The sequence below is a fragment of the Gorilla gorilla genome, chromosome 9, assembly GCF_029281585.2.
Source record: "Gorilla gorilla gorilla isolate KB3781 chromosome 9, NHGRI_mGorGor1-v2.1_pri, whole genome shotgun sequence".
NCBI lineage: Eukaryota > Metazoa > Chordata > Mammalia > Primates > Hominidae > Gorilla > Gorilla gorilla.
In genome coordinates, this window is record NC_073233.2 from 90,666,759 (window position 1) to 90,678,861 (window position 12,103).

Below are 12,103 nucleotides of genomic sequence, written 5' to 3' on the forward strand. Positions count from 1 at the left end.
CTCCAGCCTGGGCAACAGAGCAAGACTCCCTCTCAAAAAATACGTAAAAAATAAAAAACATGTTAAAAAAGGAAAACTAGAGGCCAATATCTCTGATGACTTTTTGTTTGTTTGTTTGTTTTGTTTTTTGTTTTTTGTTTTGAAACTGGGTCTTCCTGTGTCACCCAGGCTGGAGTGCAGTGGCGTGATGATCTCGGCTCACTACAGCCTCGACCTCCCAGGCTCAAGCAATTCTCCCAGGAGCCTCCCAAATAGCTGGGACTACAGGCACATGCGACCAAAATGTGATTTCTCACCTGATCTCCCTAGTCCCCACTCTGACTGGTGTTCCATAATGGCATTCTTGTTCCTCATGGGGAAACATAGACTGATGGTTGCAAATCCCATGTCTGCCAGGGCCAACACATTAGCCATCACCATCATAGATGATTGGCCTCCACCTTCCAAGTCTTAAGTAAATGCATCTTATTGTCAGAACTTCAATCATACCTAGAACCCTATGGCAAGAAAGTTCAGTAAATGTATAGTTTCTAGCCTCTGTAGTACAGGGAGTGAAGATGGTGCCTTGTACTCAGTTGGGAAAGGCTGGAGTAAGAATGAACTTGAGGAAAATGTTCTCTTTTGGCCATGTTAATTTTAAATTTTAATTAAATTTTAAATTTAAATTTTAATTTTAAAATACCGAATTTAAGGATGATGTGTTGCACAACTCTAGGGGATTCAATGGAGTGCCATCTACATTTATATATATATATATATATATATATATATATAGACTTATATATAGATATAGATATATCTTATAGATATCTATATATAGACTTATATATAGATATAGATATATCTTATAGATATCTATATATAGACTTATATATAGATACATAAATATATATATATATTTAAATTTTTGTACAGACAGAGTCTCACTATGTTGCCTAGGCTGGTCTTGAACTCCTGGCCTCAAGTAATCCTCCTGCTTTGGCCTCCCTAAGTTATATATATTTTTTCATGTTGAGATGTGTATTGATTCTGAGACATATATATGTATATATGTGTGTATGTATATGTGTGTGTGTGTGTGCACCTAAAACTATATGTGATGGACCTGCCTCTTAGAATCAAAGTGAAGATTGTTGGGTTCATGAGTTTAGAGCTCAGAGAAGAGATCAGGGCCAGAGATAAAACCCAGGACATCAATATGTAAAAGTTATGTAAAGAAAGCCATGATACTAAATGAGATCATATAGGGAAGGAAGAGTCTAATAGCACCTCAACATTTAGAATTCAGAATGAAGAGAAAGAGCCAGCAAAAGAAGCTGGTCATGAGTAGCCAATGAGGTAGGAGAAAATGAGAAGAATGTAGTGTCATGGAGACAAAACTGTTGCATTCTGTTGAGAGATCAAGAAAGATGCTGGCTGAGATCAACCATTCGGTTTTTGACACAGGACAGCAATTGTTACTGGTAAACAAGAGTGGTTTCATTATGATCGTGAAGAATTAGGATAGACTAGAAGACGAGAAAGTGGAGTGAGTATAGCCAACACTTTCAGGAAATTTTATAGTAAAGAGGAGAGAAGAAATGATAGAGTAATTGTTGACTGGTGGCTAAAGATAGGTAGAATTTGTCACATTCAAAACGTAACCTTTCATTGATAAAACAAAGACACTTAAACAGGAATAGATATTGAATTTTATTAATAACGATTTTTAATAGACTTTATTTTTTAGAGTTGTTTTAGGCTTACAGAAAAATTATACAGAAACTGAGATTTCCCATGAAAACCCTCCCCATGCACACATGGTTTCTCTTATGATTAATATCTTGCATTTGTGCTATTTGTTACAACTGATAAGCCAATATTGATTCATTATTATTAACTAAGGTTTATAGTTTACCATAGGGTTCATTTTTTGGGTTGTACAGTTTTATTAATTTTGACAAATGCTTAATGCCATGTATCCACCGTTCCAGTGTTACACAAAATAGTTTCACTGACCTAAAAATGCCCTGTGTTACAATTATTTGTCCCTTTTCTCCAAACCTCTACCAACTGAGGCAGGAGAATAGGGTCTGGAGGCAGGGAACCTAAGGCCGATTCATGCTGACTGGACATCAGAGGCTACTTCCTTTTCAACCCCTCCTTTTTCTGGGTGGCAGATGAAAAATGACAATATCTCTAAATGGTCCCTTCCCATAACCAATCAGACTGGTCATGGGCCTACTCTTCACTCTGATTGGTCCCCTCCTACAACCAATCAGACTGGTGACGGGCCACTACTGCGTTTGCATAGAGTGAACCAATGGGAAACCTCTAGATGGTATTTAAATCCCAGAAAAATCTGTAACCGACACTCTTGAGCCACTTGCTTGAGCCCACCGCCACCCTGAGGAGTGTACTTTCTTTTAGAATAAATCTCTGCTTTTGCTGCCTTGCTTTGTTTGCGCATTTTGTCCAATTCTTTGTTCAAAATGCCAAGAACCTGAACAACTACCTTCAACCAGTAACACAACCATTGATCCTTTTACTGTCTCTATAATTTTGTCTTTGCCAGAATGTCAAATAGTTGGAATCATATAGTAAGTAGGTTTTCAGATTGGTTTCTTTCACTTAGCAATATACATATAAGTTTCCTCCATGTCTTTTTACAGTTTTATAGTTCATTTCTTTTATCACTGAATAATATTCCATTGTACACAGTATGTTTATCCATTCACCCATTGAAGGATATCTTAGTTGCTTCCAATTTTTGACAATCAAGAATAAAACTGCTATAAGCATTCATGTGCAAATTTCTGTGTGGATAAATTTTCAACTCATCTGGGTAAATACCAAGAAGTGAAATTGCTGAATCATATGGTAAGCCTATTTTAACTTTGTTAGAAACTGATAGACTATCTTCCAAAATAGCTCTACTATTTTGCATTTCCGCCAGCAATGAATGAGGATTCCTGTTGTCACATATTTTCACCACTTCGTGTTGTCAGTGTTTTAGATTTTAGCCATTCTAATAGGTGTGTATTGGTGTCTTAATTTGCAATTACGTAATAACATATGATGTTGGGCATTTGTTCATATGCTTATTTGCAAACTGTATATTCTCTTTGGAGGTGCTTCAGTTCAGATCTTTTGCTCACTTTGTAATTGGGTTGTTTTAACACAATTGGGTTGGTTGTTTATTGTTAAGTTTTAAGGGTGTTTTGTATATTTTGGGTGTAAGTCCTTTATCAGATATGTGTTCTGCAAATATCTTCTCCCAGTCTGTGGCTTTTCTTTAAATTTTCTTAATATTATCTTCCACAGAGAAGTCTTTAATTTTAATGAAGTCTAAATTATCAACTTTTTCTTTCATGGATCATACTTTTGGTACTATATCTAAAAAGTCATCATCAAACCCAAGGTCACCTAGATTTTCTCCCATGTTGTCTTCTGGAAGTTGTATAGTTTTTTGTGTCATGTTTAGGTCTATGATTCATTTTGAGTTCATTTTTGTGAAAGGTATAAAATCTGTGTCTAAGTTTTGTTTTGTTTATTTTGGTTTTTGGCATGGTGATGTCCAGTTGTTCCAGCACTATTTATTGAAAAGCCTTTTCTCCATTGAATTGCCTTTGCTCCTTTGTCAAAGTCCTGTTGAACTATATTTGCATGGGTCTATTTCTGGCCTCTCCATTATGTTCCACTGATCTATTTGTCTATTACTTTGTCAATGTTTTCATCACTATGGCTCAATAGTAAGTCTTGAAGCCATAGAGTGCCAATCCTCTGACTTTATTTTTTTTTTTTCCATATTGTGTTGTATATTCTGGTTCTTTTTCCTTTCTATATAAACTTCAGAATCTGTTTACCAATATCCATGAAATAAATTACTGTGATTTTGATTGGGATTATGTTAAATCTATATGGGAAGAACTGACATTTTAATAATATTTTCTTGCTGTCCGGGAACATGGAATATCTTTTCATTTTTGTTTTCTTTGATTTTTTTAACAGTTGTATAGTTTTCCTCATATAAGCATTATACATATTTTGTTAAGTTTATAACTATGTCATTTTTAGTGATAATAAAAAAGTCGTGTTTTTAATTTAAAATGTTAATTGCGCATTGCCATTAGATAGAAAAGCAATTGAGTTTTTGATATTAATCTTTTTTCCTGCAAACTCACTATAATCACTTAGTGGTTCCAGGATTTTTTGTTGGTTCTTTAGAATTTTCCAAATAGATAATTATATCATCCACAAGCATAGTTATACTTCTTCCTTTTCAATCCATATCCCTTTTAAATCCTTTTCTTATTTTATTGCATTAGCTAGGACTTCCAATGTGAAGTTGAATAGGAATGGTGAGGGAGACATCCTTATTTTGTTCTCAGACTTGAAGTTTCTGTCTATTCCTAGTTTTCTGAGAATGTATATAATGAATGGGTGTTGGATTTTGTCAAATGCTTTCTCTACATTTGAAAAATTCTATAATTTTTCTTCTCTAGTCTGTTGATGTGAAAAATTACATTAATTGATTTTTAAAATGTTAAATCAGTTTTGAATACCTGGAATAAATTCCAGTTAACCATGGTATATAATTCATTTCAAATTACTTTTTAACTTTTATCAAGATGATTTATATGTGATGATTTTATTATCATATTTACTAATATTGGATTTTCCTAGTATTTCTGCAATTGAACTACGTGTTTTACGATGTATTCGCTTTTTAATATGTTCATAAATTAAACCTGTATTATTTCATTGAGGATGTTTCTACCTAGTGGTGGTAGTGTGGAAGCATTAGATGCTTCATACTGGAAAAGAGCAATGGCTTTCAAATCACATTATCCTGGATCTGAATCCTAACTCCACAACTTCGTGATGGTCTGTGCTTGGACTAGTTATTTAATTTCCCTAGGACCTTAATACTGTCCACATAAGACTGTAGGATTAAATAAATTAGTACAACCTCTATGAAAAAAATATGGAGATTTCTAAAAGAACTAAAAATAGAACTACCATTTGATCTGGCAATACTACCACTGGGTATCTACCCAAGGGAAAATAAATCATTATATTAAAAAGATGCCTGCATAGGTATGTTTATCTCAGTACTATTCACAATCGCAAAGATATGGAATCAACCCAAGTATCCATCAGTGGATGATTGGATTTTTAAAATGTGGTGTATATATATATATATATGCAATGGAATACTACTCAAGCATAAGAAGAACAAAATCATGTCTTTTGCAGCAACATGGATGGAACTGGAAGCAATTATCTTAAGTGAAATAACTCAGAAACAGAAAATGAAACATTGCATGTTCTTAGTTATAAGTGGGAGTGAAATAATTCATATACGTGGGCATAGACACTGGAGTTATAAGCAGGAGTGAAATAATTCATACACGTGGAATAATGGACACTGGAGACTGAGAAGAGTGGGAGGGGGGTGAGGGATGAGAAATTACTTGAGGAGTACAGTGTGCACTATTCAGGTAATGGCTATACTAAGAGCCCAGATTTCACCACTATGCAATATATCCATGTAACAAAACTGCACTTGTATCCCCAAAATCTATATACGTTTTAAAAAAAAATTATGTCTCATGGCATATGTAAGCACTCAATTAATTTGAGTTACTAATGTTAATATTTTAGGTGAGATTATATAAATACTTTTTTTTCACTCCTTTGCCAAATTTTATCAGTTTTTAGCAGATAAGAATCTCAATGTATAAACAACAACAGAGAAAACAACATACTCATTTTAAAATTTATTTTTAATCATTTTCACTTCAACACTAAGATTCCCATCCAGCTCTATAGACAGGAAGTTATACCTCAACCATTCTTGGGATTACCCCTTCCCCAGGTGTTACAAGGTTCTGGGGTCTTACATGGCATCAAGACTTTGAGATATGCTCAGTCATAGGTCATTCTTGCTGATATGCAGTCTTGCATAATCTGCAGGCCAGTTCTGGCCCAGAAGTACAGAATTACAGAAAAATATAGTTAGAAAAATAGGCTCAGGGACCAAATCCAAATCCCCCAGGTTTAAATTCTGTCTCTGCCTGGCTGAACCTCAGTTTTCTAATCTATAAAATGGGGAGAATGATAATACTTAACCCACAGAGTTTATGTGAGAAATAAATGAATTATAGCAGGTGTAAATGTTAGCTACTTTTTAAAATTAATTATAGCATGGGAACCTTGGACAGGGTTAGAGATTCCACTAAAGTTCTGCATCTCCTGGGTGGTACCGCTAAAGAGCAGAGAAAGAGTCATCATTCAAGGGACTCACAAATCTTTATCCCTTACCCAGTCTCTTGCTTGATGCTTCTCAAAGGGCGCTATCCCTCACTTCTACCCCTCAGGACATCCAGCAAGATTTCTTCAGCAGGCTTGGACTTTTGGTGGAGAAAAGTCAGGAAAGGAAGATGTGGGTAGCCCCTACTCTCTATCTTACCACAAATCCTCGGGCAAAGGAGCATAAAGACTAGCTACCTGCTCAAAGCAGGGAAGGAAATGGGGAAAATGTAGAGGAAAAAAACATAAAATAACATCTCGAATATCTATCCTGGCCTAAAAAATAAACGTAGCTTCATAAATAACTCAGAAAACTTTTTTTTCTTCCTTCTCTTAGCACCGGAAAAGTAATCATAAAAAAAATAAAGCCTCTCTTTTCCCCTCCTCCTCTCCCTCTCCACACTCCTCTCATACTCCTTTCAAAAAAAAATTGCCCATAACATTTTCTGGATGAGAGAATTTTCTGGATGGGAGCTCTTTCCGGAGGCAAATTTCTTACATTTAATAGACAAAAAACAAGCTAACATCTGCCTTTTGATCTACATCAAAAACAAACTACCCCATGTCATGGATTTCACATGTGCTAGAAGCAGTTAGTGTAAAATCCATTGATCCAGGAAGTCTGGTGCCTGAATGATACCATCTCTTCATTAATTATTAAGAAATATGAGAGAAGGAAGATTACAAAGAAACAAGAAGCAAAAATAGGCCAGGCACAGTGGCTCACGCGTGTAATCCCAGCACTTTGGGAGGCCGAGGGAGGCAGATCATGAGGTCAGGAGTTCGAGACCAGCCTGGCCAACATGGTGAAACCCCATCTCTACTAAAAATACAAAAACTTAGCCGGGTGTGGTGGTGGGCACCTGTAATTCCAGCTACTTGGGAGGCTGAGGCAGGAGAATTGCTTGAACCCAGGAGGCGAAGTTTGCAGTGAGCCGAGATCTCGCCACTGCACTCCAGCCTGGGTGACAGAGCAAGACACCGTCTCAAAAAAAAAAAAAAAAAAAAGAAGTAAAAATAAATCCAATGAGCACTTAATACATGCCTCTTGCCTTGTTAGGCCTTTTATATATCATTTGCATGTTTGTATATGAGAAGGAAAATAGCAAGGTAAGTCTGTCGTTCCCATTTTATGGATGAGAAAACAGGGTTATTGAGGTCATACCACCAGTAGATGGTGGAGTAAATATTTAAATCTAGTTGATTGATGCCTAAACCTATCCTTTCTACTGCATCTCCACTGCTTTATAGCGAATTAATGAGAAATATGTGAATCTTCCTCCCAAACTTCATTGTTGCAAAGTAAGATTTCTAATGGCTCTAGTTCTTTGATAAGCTGTAAGCTGAGAGAAGACCTGTAAAAACTAATATATATTTATTAACATCAGAGTAAATTTCACTGCAGAATACAGGCCTCCTAAACATTTCTCTTGAAAAACCTGCATCCCAGATGAAGATCTTCTACCTTATGGGGGAACCTTTTTTAAAGCCATTTTGGGAAGGGGATGGTTGGGCTGAACATTTGGGTCTTTAAGGCCTTTTTAAAAAAAGGCTCACTTATATGTAGATTTGGGATTTTTTTCCAAATCCCCTATATGTGGATAGCCCCCCCAAGTAAGAGACTGAGCCTTATTAATGGGAAAGGAATATCACCCGCTTCTATTTTCATGCAAATTGTCCCAGCAGAATAAAAAGGGGGGCAGTGAAAGTGATGACACTGATCTAATTATCTGCAGGCCAATATCACCAACTTCCTGAAAGGAGCCCACAGAATGGCCTGACACAGACACACAAAACACAGCCAGGAAACAATCGGGACCTTAGCAACAAGGCAAAAACTGGCTCCTGTCTGCATAAAGAGCTGTTTTATGAGCATTTCTTGTTACTTTCAATTAAGCCCCACCACCCCCCACCTTAAGAAGGTCCATTTTTAATCGATGCCCCTGTTGCCCTACAATCACTGACGTGTACCATTCCACCAGCTCTGCCTTCAAAACCAGCATCCACTCACATAGTTTCAAGCCCTGGTTCTGTGAGAGACATAGAACATAAGAATACGACTTCAGTGGTTATAAAGCCTCAGCATCCTGACAGTGTGCTACTTCACAAACTCTCTCATATGATCCTCAGAACCACAGAGTGAAGCAAGTGTCAAAATCCTCACACTTAAGATGGGGAAAATGAAATCCAGGGAGATTAAGTCACCTGAAGAAACCTTCAGAGCCAGCAACTATGGGTAAAGGTGACTGAAGTCCAAAACTCTTCATACCGCACCACACGGCAGCTATGTTGTTAATACATCGGCAAAAGGATTAAAATGAGAGCTGTCCCCTTAAAAGCAACTTTTAATTTAGTTCAGCAATGTCTTGGTTTACTTTAGTTCTTTGAACCCAGCCTGCTTGATCTGGGTCCTAAGGCCCTCCCAGCTTTGCTGAGGAGTCTCTGCCCCATCCCAATTCTCTTACCACCACCTCCCAACCTGATGCTAGCTCTAATCCTACTTCAAATCCTGTCCCTGCCTTACCCCCATTCTCTATTGTCTAAGTATCATCACTGCCAAGAACCCTTGCTGCTGTATCATGAGTGGTTCTGGTTCCCAGGTAAAAATTCTGGCCACCTGATACCAGTCTGGATTAAATCAAATTCTTGGCTATCCCCCTCAGAGGTCAGAGGTCAGGTCTCCCCTACAGAGAGCTTCATTCCTCCAACCTGAGCCCTCCCTGAGTCCAGCTCCAGTCACTTCTCCAGGGCCTGACTTTAAAGTTTCATACCCCATGGCAGAGGTAGAGTAGAGTAGGGAATGATCCTGCCTGACTCCAAGGGAATGACTTGGAGTCAGGCAGAGACTTCGGTTTGCATCCCATTATATGAGCTGGGTAAGTTATGTCAGCTGTGTAAACTTTTTCAGTCTGCATTAGAAATAGAATACTATTCCCCTTATGAGAAACCTGGCACACTATCATTCTGCAATAAAGGGTAGGTGTTTTCATTACTTGTCAGCTATTCCCTAAGGTTTGTCCAAGGCCATTACTTTTTTACTTGTATTTAATCAAAATTCCCCCTACTATTATTTGAATATAACTTTATATTCAAATTAAATGACAATAAGTTGCTTACTACCTATGAATAGCTAGTACTATTTAAGGAGTGAATAAATGACTAAATAAATGAATGAATAATCACAGCAATGAGTCAAACCATTTGATATACCTGGAGTAAATGAATCAATTCCATTTAACAAATACATATAAATAGCTATTATGTTCCAGGCATCCTGCGAGGTCCTAGGTAAATAGTAATGAATAAGATAGACAGGATGTTTACCTTCATGAAGCTTACCGTTCAGCAATTACTCTCTCCTTCCTATGGATTTTGATATGCGATCTATTACAACACTGAGCAAACTGTATTGGAACTATTTGCTTTGGAAGTTGCCTTCTCTTCCATGAAGAGCATCTGGCCTGTGAGCACCATGAAGGCAAAGACTGGGTCTTGATCACCTCTGGGTTCCAGCACTTGGCCCAGTGCCTGTTAATAATTCTATGTATAGGCCAGTCTCTCAATCCTAATAGAGATTTTACTATTTTCTCTGGGCTTTCCTTAAGTGTTCACATTCCTGTTTATCTCCTCCTAACAAGAATTCAGGCAGGAAACTTCCTAGAATTTGTCCATCAAGATCTAGCAAGGGGCCAGGCATGGTGGCTCATGCCTGTAATACCACCATTTTGTGGGGCAGAGGCAAAAGGATCACTTGAGACCGGGAGTTCAAGACCAGCCTGGGCAACATCGCTAGACTCTGTGTCTGCAAATAATAAAATGCTAGCCAGGTGTAGTGGTGCAAGCCTGTAGTCCCATCTACTCAGGAGGCTGAGGCAGGAGGACATGAGACACCAGGCTGATCAAGAAAAGGCAGCTAGTTACGTTTCAGACACCTGAACACACAGGATGTGCCAGGGCTTCCTCACCTTCCTTCTTGTGTCACAGTTGGAGGGAAAAACATATGGTAAGCACCAACAATTATTTGTGCCTACTTATACAGTAAGTGGAGAGCAGGAAGCCTGAATCCACCCACCTCACTCTCTTCCCCAACCCTGTCTGTTGTAGCTAAAGATGGTGAACATCTGACAGCAGGCAGTTTTCACCTTTCCACAGAGGAAACCTTAGGAGTAAATGGTGCCCAGTAGGTCATTTCATAAAGCAGATGAGAGCAGAGCTCTTCTGATGGAAGTGAAGGTGTGAGGTTCAGAATGCCACCTGCTCAGCCCCCTCCTTGTCCCTTGCACTTGGTAGGGGTGGGGGTGCAAGCAGATTGGGAGAACTGGGAAAAGGATGAGGAAGTTATGGTTCATAAAGAGAAGGCACGATGCTGCAGAGTGCTGGGGATTTCATATTCTTTAGGGTTTTATTATGCCAAAACAATGGTGGGAGAACACAGTTAGGAATGAATAATAACTGGCTTCCAGGATCCTCACTAACCATGGTGATTATCTCTCAGCCAAAGTCTACAGGCAGCAGACTGATAAGAGACACATCAGTTCTTCTGTTCACAATTCATTTAGAGCTTTTTGTTTTTTCATTTATGTGGAAGCCAGTTTATTCAGGCCTCCAAGATAGGTCTCTAGTCACCAGGGAAACATTTGTCCTTTATCCCTTAACTACCTCTTGACTCCTTAAAACCAGAGAGGAAAAGATACCTAACCAGATGGTAAGACAGGTCTGAGTTCACGCAAGACCTTCTTTCAAAGGCTGTGGAGGCAGGACCCTGTGTAACCGCATCAGCCTGTAGCCAGGCATCCTCCGGAGGCCCCCTCCCACCACACCCCAGCTCTGGGCAGCTGCTTCCCAGCTGCAGTGCTTGCCAACCCTCAGACCGGAGGGAGGGAAATGAAACCATAGCCATTTATCACCTGTCAAAAATTCAGACTCCACTTGTCCTGAACAGCACAGCTAGACACACAAAGACAAGCACCAGTCAGAGGACAAGAAGGGGAATGTGAGGGAGAGCCAAGGGGCCTGTAGCCCACTTGCAGAGAAGACAGTAACATAACAGAACATTTTGCCAGTATCTTCCTGTCCTTGACCTAAATAGCGCAGCAGAGTCTGTGGATGTGCGTTTCTCTAGGAGTAAAAGGATCTGGCTGAGGGTTTCTGTTCCACTCCTTCACTGTGCCTTTCAGAAATTTACCTGGGCCTCCTAAGACCTGGCTTCTTCTTCTGTGGAGAGAGAATAACAGGAACATCTGCTTCAAGATTTTCATAAAGGTCAACTAAGAAATGTGACAAGGTTTGTGAACTATAAAGCACTAAACATAAGTGAGTATTAAGAGCATCTAAAGGCTCTCTAGAGTCTGGTTTTGAGTGTATTTATCAAATTATCATCTGCCTGTTTTCTGTTTTGTCCTATGTATGACCTAGGACAAAGCAAAGGAATCAGTGACTGCCAATTGTCATGTTGCCTGGGACAATAGCCTAATTAGACCACCGAAGAAGACTGCAAGGTGGAGAGGAAATCACCTAGGCCTGAAGACAGATAAGCAATTACCAGCTACGGGGCCTTGGGCACATTACCTTATGTTTTTGTTTGTGCACTCTTATCAGTGATATCAGGCCAATGGCACATACCTTCTGAGTTGGGGTGATTGGTAAGCTGTCTAAACTTCCCAGTTGGTAGGTGGAGATAAGCATGATTATGCTTGTCCAGGTCACTAAGACAAAATATCTTGAAATTAGTACTCCTGTAACGAGGGTGCAATTTAACAAACTACTATTTCATATTTTCTTTAATTGCTCCAATTATCCTCAAAACTTA

General features: G+C 38.6%; 1 long non-coding RNA gene across 1 annotated transcript; it reads left to right on the plus strand.

Moving 5' to 3' along the window:
* The first annotated feature begins 1,408 nt into the window (after positions 1 to 1,408).
* Positions 1,409 to 11,846, plus strand: LOC129525397 (uncharacterized). Its single transcript, XR_008669675.1, has 3 exons — positions 1,409 to 1,463; positions 11,472 to 11,578; positions 11,710 to 11,846. It is a non-coding gene; the product is annotated as an uncharacterized lncRNA (long non-coding RNA).
* The last annotated feature ends 257 nt before the right edge of the window (positions 11,847 to 12,103 follow it).